Below are 17,015 nucleotides of genomic sequence, written 5' to 3'. Positions count from 1 at the left end.
TCTCTGAAACTCTCTATCACTCTCTATCACTCTCTATCACTCTCTGACACTCTCTGACACTCTCTATCACTCTCTATCACTCTCTATCACTCTCTGACACTCTCAGACACTCTCTGACACTCACTATCACTCTCTGACACTCTCTGACATTCTCTGACACTCTCTATCACTCTCTATCACTCTCTTACACTCTCTGACACACTCTGACACTCTCAGACCCTCACTATCACTCTCTGACACTCTCTAACACTCTCTGACAGTCTCTGACACTCTCTATCACTCTCTGACACTCTCAGACACTCTCTGAAACTCTCTATCACTCTCTGACACTCTCTGAATCTCTCTATCACTCTCTATCACTCTCTGACACTCTCTGACACTCTCTATCACTCTCTATCACTCTCTGACACTCTCAGACACTCTCTGACACTCTCTGAAACTCTCTATCACTCTCTGAAACTCTCTATCACTCTCTGACACTCTCTGACACTCTCTATCACTCTCTGACAATCTCTGACACTCTCTATCACTCTCTGACACTCTCTATCACTCTCTGACAATCTCTGACACTCTCTATCACTCTCTATCACTCTCTGACAGTCTCAATCACTCTCTATCACTCTCTGACTGTCTCAATCACTCTCTATCACTCTCTGACACTCTCAGACACTCTCTGACACTCTCTGACACTCTCTGAAACTCTCTGACATTCTCTGACACTCTCTATCACTCTCTATCACTCTCTGACACTCTCAGACACTCTCTGAATCTCTCTGAAACTCTCTATCACTCTCTATCACTCTCTGACACTCTCTGACACACTCTGACACGCTCAGACACTCACTATCACTCTCTGACACTCTCTGACACTCTCTGAAACTCTCTGAAACTCTCTGACATTCTCTGACACTCTCTATCACTCTCTATCACTCTCTGAAACTCTCAGACACTCTCTGAATCTCTCTGAAACTCTCTATCACTCTCTATCACTCTCTGACACTCTCTGACACACTCTGACACGCTCAGACACTCACTATCACTCTCTGACACTCTCAGACACTCTCAGACACTCTCTGACACTCTCAGACACTCAGTATCACTCTCTGACTCTCTTTGACACTCTCTGACAGTCTCTATCACTCTCTATCACTCTCTGACAGTCTCAATCACTCTCTATCACTCTCTTACAGTCTCAATCACTCTCTATCACTCTCTGACACTCTCAGACACTCTCAGACACTCTCAGACACTCTCTGAAACTCTCTGAAACTCTCTATCACTCTCTATCACTCTCTGACACTCTCTGACACTCTCAGACACTCACTATCACTCTCTGACACTCTCTGACACTCTCATACACTCTCTGACACTCTCTGACACTCTCATACACTCTCTGACACTCTCTGACACTCTCAGATACTCTCTGAAACTCTCTGACATTCTCTGACACTCTCTATCACTCTCTATCACTCTCTGACACTCTCTGACAGTCTCTGACAGTCTCTATCACTCTCTATCACTCTCTGACAGTCTCAATCACTCTCTATCACTCTCTGACAGTCTCAATCACTCTCTATCACTCTCTGACATTCTCAGACACTCTCTGACACTCTCTGACATTCTCTGACACTCTCTATCACTCTCTATCACTCTCTGACACTCTCAGACACTCTCTGAAACTCTCTGAAACGCTCTAGCACTCTCTATCACTCTCTGACACTCTCTGACACTCTCATACACTCTCGGACACTCTCAGACACTCCCAGACACTCTCTGACACTCTCTGAAACTCTCTATCACTCTCTATCACTCTCTGACACTCTCTGACACTCTCTGACACTCTCTGACACTCGCTGACACTGAGTATCACTCTCTGACACTCTCTGACAGTCTCAATCACACTCTATCACTCTCTGACAGTCTCAATCACTCTCTATCACTCTCTGACACTCTCTGACACTCTCTGAAACTCTCTATCACTCTCTATCACTCTCTATCACTCTCTGACACTCTCAGACACTCTCTGACACTCTCTGACACTCTCTGAATCTCTCTATCACTCTCTATCACTCTCTATCACTCTCTGACACTCTCTGACACTCTCTATCACTCTCTGTCACTCTCTGACACTCTCAGACACTCTCTGACACTCTCTGAAACTCTCTATCACTCTCTATCACTCTCTGACACTCTCTGACACTCTCTATCACTCTCTATCACTCTCTGACACGCTCAGACACTCTCTGACACTCTCTGACACTCTCTATCACTCTCTATCACTCTCTATCACTCCCTGACACTCTCTGACACTCTCTATCACTCTCTATCACTCTCTGACACTCTCAGACACTCTCTGAAACTCTCTGAAACTCTCTATCACTCTCTGACACTCTCAGACACTCCGTATCACTCTCTGAGACTCTCTGACAGTCTCTATCACTCTCTATCACTCTCTGACAGTCTCAATCACTCTCTATCACTCTCTGACAGTCTCAATCACTCTCTATCACTCTCTGACACTCTCTGACACTCTCTATCACTCTCTGACAATCTCTGACACTCTCTATCACTCTCTGACACTCTCTGACACTCTCTATCACTCTCTGACAATCTCTGACACTCTCTATCACTCTCTGAAACTCTCTATCACTCTCTGAAACTCTCTATCACTCTCTGACACTCTCTGACACTCTCTATCACTCTCTGACAATCTCTGACACTCTCTATCACTCTCTATCACTCTCTGACAGTCTCAATCACTCTCTATCACTCTCTGACAGTCTCAATCACTCTCTATCACTCTCTGACACTCTCAGACACTCTCAGACACTCTCTGACACTCTCTGACACTCTCTGAAACTCTCTGACATTCTCTGACACTCTCTATCACTCTCTATCACTCTCTGACACTCTCAGACACTCTCTGAATCTCTCTGAAACTCTCTATCACTCTCTATCACTCTCTGACACTCTCTGACACACTCTGACACGCTCAGACACTCACTATCACTCTCTGACACTCTCTGACACTCTCTGAAACTCTCTGACATTCTCTGACACTCTCTATCACTCTCTATCACTCTCTGACACTCTCAGACACTCTCTGAATCTCTCTGAAACTCTCTATCACTCTCTATCACTCTCTGACACTCTCTGACACACTCTGACACGCTCAGACACTCACTATCACTCTCTGACACTCTCAGACACTCTCAGACACTCTCATACACTCTCTGACACTCTCCGACACTCAGTATCACTCTCTGACTCTCTTTGACACTCTCTGACAGTCTCTATCACTCTCTATCACTCTCTGACAGTCTCAATCACTCTCTATCACTCTCTTACAGTCTCAATCACTCTCTATCACTCTCTGACACTCTTTGACACTCTCTGACAGTCTCTATCACTCTCTATCACTCTCTGACAGTCTCTATCACTCTCTATCACTCTCTGACAGTCTCAATCACTCTCTATCACTCCCTTACAGTCTCAATCACTCTCTATCACTCTCTGACTCTCTTTGACACTCTCTGACAGTCTCTATCACTCTCTATCACTCTCTGACAGTCTCAATCACTCTCTATCAGTCTCTTACAGTCTCAATCACTCTCTATCACTCTCTGACACTCTCAGACACTCTCAGACACTCTCAGACACTCTCTGAAACTCTCTGAAACTCTCTATCACTCTCTATCACTCTCTGACACTCTCTGACACTCTCAGACACTCACTATCACTCTCTGACACTCTCAGACACTCTCATACACTCTCTGACACTCTCTGACACTCTCATACACTCTCTGACACTCTCTGACACTCTCAGATACTCTCTGAAACTCTCTGACATTCTCTGACACTCTCTATCACTCTCTATCACTCTCTGACACTCTCTGACAGTCTCTGACAGTCTCTATCACTCTCTATCACTCGCTGACAGTCTCAATCACTCTCTATCACTCTCTGACAGTCTCAATCACTCTCTATCACTCTCTGACATTCTCAGACACTCTCTGACACTCTCTGACATTCTCTGACACTCTCTATCACTCTCTATCACTCTCTGACACTCTCAGACACTCTCTGAAACTCTCTGAAACTCTCTAGCACTCTCTATCACTCTCTGACACTCTCTGACACTCTCATACACTCTCGGACACACTCAGACACTCTCAGACACTCTCTGACACTCTCTGAAACTCTCTATCACTCTCTATCACTCTCTGACACTCTCTGACACTCTCTGACACTCTCTGACACTCGCTGACACTGAGTATCACTCTCTGACACTCTCTGACAGTCTCAATCACACTCTATCACTCTCTGACAGTCTCAATCACTCTCTATCACTCTCTGACACTCTCTGACACTCTCTGAAACTCTCTATCACTCTCTATCACCCTCTATCACTCTCTGACACTCTCAGACACTCTCTGACACTCTCTGAATCTCTCTATCACTCTCTATCACTCTCTATCACTCTCTGACACTCTCTGACACTCTCTGAATCTCTCTATCACTCTCTATCACTCTCTATCACTCTCTATCACTCTCTGACACTCTCTGACACTCTCTATCACTCTCTGTCACTCTCTGACACTCTCAGACACTCTCTGACACTCTCTGAAACTCTCTATCACTCTCTATCACTCTCTGACACTCTCTGACACTCTCCATCACTCTCTATCACTCTCTGACACGCTCAGACACTCTCTGACACTCTCTGACACTCTCTATCACTCTCTATCACTCTCTATCACTCCCTGACACTCTCTGACACTCTCTATCACTCTCTATCACTCTCTGACACTCTCAGACACTCTCTGAAACTCTCTGAAACTCTCTATCACTCTCTGACACTCTCAGACACTCAGTATCACTCTCTGAGACTCTCTGACAGTCTCTATCACTCTCTATCACTCTCTGACAGTCTCAATCACTCTCTATCACTCTCTGACACTCTCAGACACTCTCAGACACTCTCTGACACTCTCTGACACTCTCTGAAACTCTCTGACATTCTCTGACACTCTCTATCACTCTCTATCACTCTCTGACACTCTCAGACACTCTCTGAATCTCTCTGAAACTCTCTATCACTCTCTATCACTCTCTGACACTCTCTGACACACTCTGACACGCTCAGACACTCACTATCACTCTCTGACACTCTCTGACACTCTCTGAAACTCTCTGACATTCTCTGACACTCTCTATCACTCTCTATCACTCTCTGACACTCTCAGACACTCTCTGAATCTCTCTGAAACTCTCTATCACTCTCTATCACTCTCTGACACTCTCTGACACACTCTGACACGCTCAGACACTCACTATCACTCTCTGACACTCTCAGACACTCTCAGACACTCTCATACACTCTCTGACACTCTCAGACACTCAGTATCACTCTCTGACTCTCTTTGACACTCTCTGACAGTCTCTATCACTCTCTATCACTCTCTGACAGTCTCAATCACTCTCTATCACTCTCTTACAGTCTCAATCACTCTCTATCACTCTCTGACACTCTTTGACACTCTCTGACAGTCTCTATCACTCTCTATCACTCTCTGACAGTCTCTATCACTCTCTATCACTCTCTGACAGTCTCAATCACTCTCTATCACTCTCTTACAGTCTCAATCACTCTCTATCACTCTCTGACTCTCTTTGACACTCTCTGACAGTCTCTATCACTCTCTATCACTCTCTGACAGTCTCAATCACTCTCTATCACTCTCTTACAGTCTCAATCACTCTCTATCACTCTCTGACACTCTCAGACACTCTCAGACACTCTCAGACAGTCTCTGAAACTCTCTGAAACTCTCTATCACTCTCTATCACTCTCTGACACTCTCTGACACTCTCAGACACTCACTATCACTCTCTGACACTCTCAGACACTCTCATACACTCTCTGACACTCTCTGACACTCTCATACACTCTCTGACACTCTCTGACACTCTCAGATACTCTCTGAAACTCTCTGACATTCTCTGACACTCTCTATCACTCTCTATCACTCTCTGACACTCTCTGACAGTCTCTGACAGTCTCTATCACTCTCTATCACTCTCTGACAGTCTCAATCACTCTCTATCACTCTCTGACAGTCTCAATCACTCTCTATCACTCTCTGACATTCTCAGACACTCTCTGACACTCTCTGACATTCTCTGACACTCTCTATCACTCTCTATCACTCTCTGACACTCTCAGACACTCTCTGAAACTCTCTGAAACTCTCTAGCACTCTCTATCACTCTCTGACACTCTCTGACACTCTCATACACTCTCGGACACACTCAGACACTCTCAGACACTCTCTGACACTCTCTGAAACTCTCTATCACTCTCTATCACTCTCTGACACTCTCTGACACTCTCTGACACTCTCTGACACTCGCTGACACTGAGTATCACTCTCTGACACTCTCTGACAGTCTCAATCACACTCTATCACTCTCTGACAGTCTCAATCACTCTCTATCACTCTCTGACACTCTCTGACACTCTCTGAAACTCTCTATCACTCTCTATCACTCTCTATCACTCTCTGACACTCTCAGACACTCTCTGACACTCTCTGAATCTCTCTATCACTCTCTATCACTCTCTATCACTCTCTGACACTCTCTGACACTCTCTGAATCTCTCTATCACTCTCTATCACTCTCTATCACTCTCTATCACTCTCTGACACTCTCTGACACTCTCTATCACTCTCTGTCACTCTCTGTCACTCTCTGACACTCTCAGACACTCTCTGACACTCTCTGAAACTCTCTATCACTCTCTATCACTCTCTGACACTCTCTGACACTCTCTATCACTCTCTATCACTCTCTGACACGCTCAGACACTCTCTGACACTCTCTGACACTCTCTATCACTCTCTATCACTCTCTATCACTCCCTGACACTCTCTGACACTCTCTATCACTCTCTATCACTCTCTGACACTCTCAGACACTCTCTGAAACTCTCTGAAACTCTCTATCACTCTCTGACACTCTCAGACACTCAGTATCACTCTCTGAGACTCTCTGACAGTCTCTATCACTCTCTATCACTCTCTGACAGTCTCAATCACTCTCTATCACTCTCTGACAGTCTCAATCACTCTCTATCACTCTCTGACACTCTCTGACACTCTCTGACAGTCTCTGACAGTCTCAATCACTCTCTATCACTCTCTGACTGTCACAATCACTCTCTATCACTCTCTGGCACACTCAAACACTCTCAGACACTCTCTGACACCCTCTGACACTCTCTGACACTCTCTGAAACTCTCTATCACTCTCTATCACTCTCTGACACTCTCAGACACTCTCTGACACTCTCTGAAACTCTCTATCACTCTCTATCATTCTCTATCACTCTCTGACACTCTCTGACACTCTCCATCACTCTCTATCACTCTCTGACACTCTCAGACACTCTCTGACACTCTCTGAAACTCTCTATCACTCTCTATCAGTCTCTATCAGTCTCTATCACTCTCTGACACTCTCTGACACTCTCTATCACTCTCTATCACTCTCTGACACTCTCAGACACTCTCTGACACTCTCTGACACTCTCTATCACTCTCTATCACTCTCTATCACCCCCTGACACTCTCTGACACTCTCTATCACTCTCTATCACTCTCTGACACTCTCAGACACTCTCTTACACTCTCTGAAACTCTGTATCACTCTCTGACACTCTCAGACACTCTCCGACACTCTCTATCACTCTCTGACACACTCTGACACTCTCTATCACTCTCTATCACTCTCTATCACTCTCAGACACTCACTATCATTCTCTGACACTCTCTGACAGTCTCTGACACTCTCTATCACTCTCTGACACTCTCAGACACTCTCAGACACTCTCTGACACTCTCTGACACTCTCAGACACTCAGTATCACTCTCTGACACTCTCTGACAGTCTCTATCACTCTCTATCACTCTCTGACAGTCTCAATCACTCTCTATCACTCTCTGACAGTCTCAATCACTCTCTATCACTCTCTGACACTCTCAGACACTCTCAGACACTCTCAGACACTCTCTGAAACTCTCTGACATTCTCTCACACTCTCTATCACTCTCTATCACTCTCTGACACTCTCTGACAGTCTCTGACAGTCTCTATCACTCTCTATCACTCTCTGACAGTCTCAATCACTCTCTATCACTCTCTGACAGTCTCAATCACTCTCTATCACTCTCTGACACTCTCAGACACTCTCAGACACTCTCAGACACTCTCTGAAACTCTCTGACAATCTCTGACACTCTCTATCACTCTCTATCACTCTCTGACAGTCTCAATCACTCTCTATCACTCTCTATCACTCTCTGACACTCTCAGACACTCTCTGACACTCTCTGACACTCTCTGACACTCTCTGACACTCTCTGAAACTCTCTGAAACTCTCTGAAACTCTCTATCAATCTCTGACACTCTCTGACACTCCCTGACACTCTCTGACACTCTCTGACATTCTCTGACACTCTCTGAAACTCTCTGAAACTCTCTGAAACTCTCTATCAATCTCTGACACTCTCTGACACTCCCTGACACTCTCTGACACTCTCTGACATTCTCTGACACTCTCTGACACTCTCAGACACTCTCAGACACTCTCTGACACTCTCTGACACTCTCTGAAACTCTCTGACACTCTCTGACACTCTCTGTCACTCTCTGTCACTCTCTGACACTCTCTGACACTCTCTGACAGTCTCTATCACTCTCTATCACTCTCTGACAGTCTCAATCACTCACTATCACTCTCTGACAGTCTCAATCACTCTCTATCACTCTCTGACACTCTCAGACACTCTCAGACACTCTCAGACACTCTCTGAAACTCTCTGACATTCTCTCACACTCTCTATCACTCTCTATCACTCTCTGACACTCTCTGACAGTCTCTGACAGTCTCTATCACTCTCTATCACTCTCTGACAGTCTCAATCACTCTCTATCACTCTCTGACAGTCTCAATCACTCTCTATCACTCTCTGACACTCTCAGACACTCTCAGACACTCTCAGACACTCTCTGAAACTCTCTGACAATCTCTGACACTCTCTATCACTCTCTATCACTCTCTGACAGTCTCAATCACTCTCTATCACTCTCTATCACTCTCTGACACTCTCAGACACTCTCTGACACTCTCTGACACTCTCTGACACTCTCTGACACTCTCTGAAACTCTCTGAAACTCTCTGAAACTCTCTATCAATCTCTGACACTCTCTGACACTCCCTGACACTCTCTGACACTCTCTGACATTCTCTGACACTCTCTGAAACTCTCTGAAACTCTCTGAAACTCTCTATCAATCTCTGACACTCTCTGACACTCCCTGACACTCTCTGACACTCTCTGACATTCTCTGACACTCTCTGACACTCTCAGACACTCTCAGACACTCTCTGACACTCTCTGACACTCTCTGAAACTCTCTGACACTCTCTGACACTCTCTGTCACTCTCTGTCACTCTCTGACACTCTCTGACACTCTCTGACAGTCTCTATCACTCTCTATCACTCTCTATCACTCTGACACTCTCAGACACTCTCATACACTCTCTGACACTCTCTGACACTCTCAGACACTCTCTGACACTCTCTGAAACTCTCTATCACTCTCTATCACTCTCTATCACTCTCTGACACTCTCTATCACTCTCTATCACTCTCTGACACTCTCTGACACTCTCTATCACTCTCTATCACTCTGACACTCTCTGACACTCTCTGACACTCTCAGACACTCTCTGACAGTCTCTGAAACTCTCTATCACTCTCTATCACTCTCTGACACTCTCTGACAGTCTCTGAAACTCTCTATCACTCTCTATCACTCTCTGACACTCTCAGACACTCTCTGACACTCTCTGAAACTCTCTATCACTCTCTATCACTCTCTATCACTCTCTGACACTCTCTGACACTCTCTATCACTCTCTATCACTCTCTGACACTCTCTGACACTCTCTGACACTCTCAGACACTCTCTGACACTCTCTGACACTCTCTATCACTCTCTATCACTCTCTATCACTCTCTGACACTCTCTGACACTCTCTATCACTCTCTATCACTCTCTGACACTCTCTGACACTCTCAGACACTCTCTGACACTCTCTGACACTCTCTATCACTCTCTGACACTCTCTGACACTCTCTTTCACTCTCTATCACTCTCTGACACTCTCAGACACTCACTGTCACTCTCTGACACTCTCTGACACTCTCTGACACTCTCAGACACTCACTATCACTCTCTGACACTCTCTATCACTCACTATCACTCTCTGACACTCTCTGACAGTCTCTGAAACTCTCTATCACTCTCTATCACTCTCTGACACTCTCAGACACTCTCTGACACTCTCTGAAACTCTCTATCACTCTCTATCACTCTCTATCACTCTCTGACACTCTCTGACACTCTCTATCACTCTCTATCACTCTCTGACACTCTCTGACACTCTCTGACACTCTCAGACACTCTCTGACACTCTCTGACACTCTCTATCACTCTCTATCACTCTCTATCACTCTCTGACACTCTCTGACACTCTCTATCACTCTCTATCACTCTCTGACACTCTCTGACACTCTCAGACACTCTCTGACACTCTCTGACACGCTCTATCACTCTCTGACACTCTCTGACACTCTCTATCACTCTCTATCACTCTCTGACACTCTCAGACACTCACTGTCACTCTCAGACACTCACTATCACTCTCTGACACTCTCTGACACTCTCTGACAGTCTCTGACACTCTCTATCACTCTCTGGCACTCTCAGACACTCTCTGACACTCTCTGACACTCTCAGACACTCAGTATCACTCTCTGACACTCTCTGACAGTCTCTATCACTCTCTATCACTATCTGACTGTCTCAATCACTCTATATCACTCTCTGACAGTCTCAATCACTCTCTATCACTCTCTGACACTCTCAGACACTCTCAGACACTCTCTCAAACTCTCTGACATTCTCTGACACTCTCTATCACTCTCTATCACTCTCTGACACTCTCTGACAGTCACTGACATTCTCTATCACTCTCTATCACTCTCTGACAGTCTCAATCACTCTCTATCACTCTCTGACAGTCGCAATCACTCTCTATCACTCTCTGACACTCTCTGACACTCTCTGAAACTCTCTATCACTCTCTATCACTCTCTATCACTCTCTGACACTCTCTGACAGTCTCTGACAGTCTCTATCACTCTCTATCACTCTCTGACAGTCTCAATCACTCTCTATCACTCTCTGACAGTCGCAATCACTCTCTATCATTCTCTGACACTCTCTGACACTCTCTGAAACTCTCTATCACTCTCTATCACTCTCTGACACTCTCAGACACTCTCTGAATCTCTCTATCACTCTCTATCACTCTCTATCACTCTCTGACACTCTCAGACACTCTCTGACACTCTCTGAAACTCTCTGAAACTCTCTATCACTCTCTATCACTCTCTGACACTCTCTGACACTCTCTATCACTCTCTATCACTCTCTGACACGCTCAGACACTCTCTGACACTCTCTGACACTCTCTATCACTCTCTATCACTCTCTATCACTCCCTGACACTCTCTGACACTCTCTATCACTCTCTATCACTCTCTGACACTCTCAGACACTCTCTGACACTCTCTGAAACTCTCTGAAACTCTCTATCACTCTCTGACACTCTCAGACACTCAGTATCACTCTCTGAGACTCTCTGACAGTCTCTATCACTCTCTATCACTCTCTGACAGTCTCAATCACTCTCTATCACTCTCTGACAGTCTCAATCACTCTCTATCACTCTCTGACACTCTCAGACACTCTCAGACACTCTCTGAAACTCTCTGACATTCTCTTACACTCTCTATCACTCTCTATCACTCTCTATCACTCTCTGACACTCTCTGACAGTCTCTGACAGTCTCTATCACTCTCTATCACTCTCTGACAGTCTCAATCACTCTCTATCACTCTCTGACAGTCTCAATCACTCTCTATCACTCTCTGACACTCTCTGACAGTCTCTGACAGTCTCTGACAGTCTCAATCACTCTCTATCACTCTCTGACTGTCTCAATCACTCTCTATCACTCTCTGACACTCTCAGACACTCTCAGACACTCTCTGACACTCTCTGACACTCTCTGACACTCTCTGAAACTCTCTATCACTCTCTGACACTCTCTGACACTCTCAGACACTCTCTGACACTCTCTGAAACTCTCTACCACTCTCTATCATTCTCTATCACTCTCTGACACTCTCTGACATTCTCTATCACTCTCTATCACTCTCTGAGACTCTCAGACACTCTCTGACACTCTCTGAAACTCTCTATCACTCTCTATCACTCTCTATCACTCTCTGACACTCTCTGACACTCTCTATCACTCTCTATCACTCTCTGACACTCTCAGACACTCTCAGACACTCTCTGACACTCTCTATCACTCTCTATCACTCTCTATCACTCCCTGACACTCTCTGACACTCTCTATCACTCTCTATCACTCTCTGACACTCTCAGACACTCTCTTACACTCTCTGAAACTCTGTATCACTCTCTGACACTCTCAGACACTCTCTGACACTCTCTGACACTCTCTATCACTCTCTGACACACTCTGACACTCTCTATCACTCTCTATCACTCTCTATCACTCTCCGACACTCACTATCACTCTCTGACACTCTCTGACAGTCTCTGACACTCTCTATCACTCTCTGACACTCTCAGACACTCTCAGACACTCTCTGACACTCTCTGACACTCTCTGACACTCAGTATCACTCTCTGACACTCTCTGACAGTCTCTATCACTCTCTATCACTCTCTGACAGTCTCAATCACTCTCTATCACTCTCTGACAGTCTCAATCACTCTCTATCACTCTCTGACACTCTCAGACACTCTCAGACACTCTCTGAAACTCTCTGACATTCTCTCACACTCTCTATCACTCTCTATCACTCTCTGACACTCTCTGACAGTCTCTGACAGTCTCTATCACTCTCTATCACTCTCTGACAGTCTCAATCACTCTCTATCACTCTCTGACAGTCTCAATCAGTCTCTATCACTCTCTGACACTCTCAGACACTCTCTGAAACTCTCTGACATTCTCTGACACTCTCTATCACTCTCTATCACTCTCTGACAGTCTCAATCACTCTCTATCACTCTCTATCACTCTCTGACACTCTCAGACACTCTCTGACACTCTCTGAAACTCTCTATCACTCTCTGAAACTCTCTATCACTCTCTGACACTCTCTGACACTCTCTATCACTCTCTAACAATCTCTGACACTCTCTATCACTCTCTATCACTCTCTGACACTCTCTGACACTCAGTATCACTCTCTGACTCTCTCTGACACTCTCTGACAGTCTCTATCACTCTCTATCACTCTCTGATAGTCTCAATCACTCTCTATCACTCTCTGACAGTCTCAATCACTCTCTATCACTCTCTGACACTCTCAGACACTCTCAGACACTCTCTGACACTCTCTGACACTCTCTGACACTCTCTGAAACTCTCTGACATTCTCTGACACTCTCTATCACTCTCTATCACTCTCTGACACTCTCAGACACTCTCTGAAACACTCTGAAACTCTCTATCACTCTCTATCTCTCTCTGACACTCTCTGACACACTCTGACACTCTCAGACACTCAGTATCACTCTCTGACACTCTCTGACAGTCTCTATCACTCTCTATCACTCTCTGACAGTCTCAATCACTCTCTATCACTCTCTGACAGTCTCAATCACTCTCTATCACTCTCTGACACTCTCAGACACTCTCAGACACTCTCTGAAACTCTCTGACATTCTCTCACACTCTCTATCACTCTCTATCACTCTCTGACACTCTCTGACACTCTCTGACAGTCTCTGACAGTCTCTATCACTCTCTATCACTCTCTGACAGTCTCAATCACTCTCTATCACTCTCTGACAGTCTCAATCAGTCTCTATCACTCTCTGACACTCTCAGACACTCTCAGACACTCTCTGAAACTCTCTGACATTCTCTGACACTCTCTATCACTCTCTATCACTCTCTGACAGTCTCAATCACTCTCTATCACTCTCTATCACTCTCTGACACTCTCAGACACTCTCTGACACTCTCTGAAACTCTCTATCACTCTCTGAAACTCTCTATCACTCTCTGACACTCTCTGACACTCTCTATCACTCTCTAACAATCTCTGACACTCTCTATCACTCTCTATCACTCTCTGACACTCTCTGACACTCAGTATCACTCTCTGACTCTCTCTGACACTCTCTGACAGTCTCTATCACTCTCTATCACTCTCTGATAGTCTCAATCACTCTCTATCACTCTCTGACAGTCTCAATCACTCTCTATCACTCTCTGACACTCTCAGACACTCTCAGACACTCTCTGACACTCTCTGACACTCTCTGACACTCTCTGAAACACTCTGAAACTCTCTATCACTCTCTATCACTCTCTGACACTCTCTGACACACTCTGACACGCTCAGACACTCACTATCACTCTCTGACACTCTCAGACACTCTCAGACACTCTCAGACACTCTCTGACACTCTCTGACACTCTCAGACACTCAGTATCACTCTCTGACTCTCTTTGACACTCTCTGACAGTCTCTATCACTCTCTATCACTCTCTGACAGTCTCAATCACTCTCTATCACTCTCTGACACTCTCAGACACTCTCAGACACTCTCAGACACTCTCAGAAACTCTCTGAAACTCTCTGAAACTCTCTATCACTCTCTATCACTCTCTGACACTCTCTGACACTCTCAGACACTCAGTATCACTCTCTGACTCTCTTTGACACTCTCTGACAGTCTCTATCACTCTCTATCATTCTCTGACAGTCTCAATCACTCTCTATCACTCTCTTACAGTCTCAATCACTCTCTATCACTCTCTGACACTCTCAGACACTCTCAGACACTCTCAGAAACTCTCTGAAACTCTTTGAAACTCTCTATCACTCTCTATCACTCTCTGACACTCTCTGACACTCTCAGACACTCACTATCACTCTCTGACACTCACTATCACTCTCTGACACTCACTATCACTCTCTGACACTCTCAGACACTCTCATACACTCTCTGACACTCTCTGACACTCTCAGACACTCTCTGAAACTCTCTGACATTCTCTGACACTCTCTATCACTCTCTATCACTCTCTGACAGTCTCTGACAGTCTCTATCACTCTCTATCACTCTCTGACAGTCTCAATCACTCTCTATCACTCTCTATCACTCTGAAACTCTCTGACACTCTCTGACACTCTCAGACACTCTCTGACAGTCTCTGAAACTCTCTATCACTCTCTATCACTCTCTATCACTCTCTGACACTCTCAGACACTCTCTGACACTCTCTGAAACTCTCTATCACTCTCTATCACTCTCTATCACTCTCTGACACTCTCTGACACTCTCTATCACTCTCTATCACTCTCTGACACTCTCTATCACTCTCTATCACTCTCTGACACTCTCTATCACTCTCTATCACTCTCTATCACTCTCTGACACTCTCTGACACTCTCTATCACTCTCTATCACTCTCTGACACTCTCTGACACTCTCAGACACTCTCTGACACTCTCTGACACTCTCTATCACTCTCTGACACTCTCTGACACTCTCTATCACTCTCTATCACTCTCTGACACTCTCAGACACTCACTATCACTCTCTGACACTCTCTGACACTCTCTGACACTCTCAGACACTCACTATCACTCTCTGACACTCTCTGACACTCTCTGACAGTCTCTGACACTCTCTATCACTCTCTGACACTCTCTGACACTCTCTGACACTCTCAGACACTCACTATCACTCTCTGACACTCTCTGACACTCTCTGACAGTCTCTGACACTCTCTATCACTCTCTGACACTCTCAGACACTCTCAGACACTCTCTGACACTCTCTGACACTCTCTGACACTCTCAGACACTCAGTATCACTCTCTGACACTCTCTGACACTCTCTGACAGTCTCTATCACTCTCTATCACTATCTGACTGTCTCAATCACTCTATATCACTCTCTGACAGTCTCAATCGCTCTCTATCACTCTCTGACACTCTCAGACACTCTCAGACACTCTCAGACACTCTCTGAAACTCTCTGACATTCTCTGACACTCTCTATCACTCTCTATCACTCTCTGACACTCTCTGACAGTCTCTGACAGTCTCTATCACTCTCTATCACTCTCTGACAGTCTCAATCACTCTCTATCACTCTCTGACAGTCTCAATCACTCTATATCACTCTCTGACACTCTCTGACACTCTCTGAAACTCTCTATCACTCTCTATCACTCTCTGACACTCTCAGACACTCTCTGACACTCTCTGAATCTCTCTATCACTCTCTATCACTCTCTATCACTCTGTGACACTCTCTGACACTCTCTATCACTCTCTATCACTCTCTGACACTCTCAGACACTCTCTGACACTCTCTGAAACTCTCTATCACTCTCTATCACTCTCTATCACTCTCTGACACTCTCTGACACTCTCTATCACTCTCTATCACTCTCTGACACGCTCAGACACTCTTTGACACTCTCTGACACTCTCTATCACTCTCTATCACTCTCTATCACTCTCTATCACTCTCTGACACTCTCAGACACTCACTATCACTCTCTGACACTCTCTGACACTCTCTGACAGTCTCTGACACTCTCTATCACTCTCTGACACTCTCAGACACTCTCAGCCACTCTCAGACACTCTCTGACACTCTCTGACACTCTCTGGCACTCTCAGACACTCAGTATCACTCTCTGACACTCTCTGACAGTCTCTATCACTCTCTATCACTATCTGACTGTCTCAATCACTCTATATCACTCTCTGACAGTCTCAATCGCTCTCTATCACTCTCTGACACT

Source organism: Heterodontus francisci, chromosome 34, assembly GCF_036365525.1.
Source record: "Heterodontus francisci isolate sHetFra1 chromosome 34, sHetFra1.hap1, whole genome shotgun sequence".
Lineage (NCBI taxonomy): Eukaryota > Metazoa > Chordata > Chondrichthyes > Heterodontiformes > Heterodontidae > Heterodontus > Heterodontus francisci.
The sequence above is the reverse complement of the archived record's forward strand: the minus strand, read 5'-3'. Positions refer to the sequence as shown.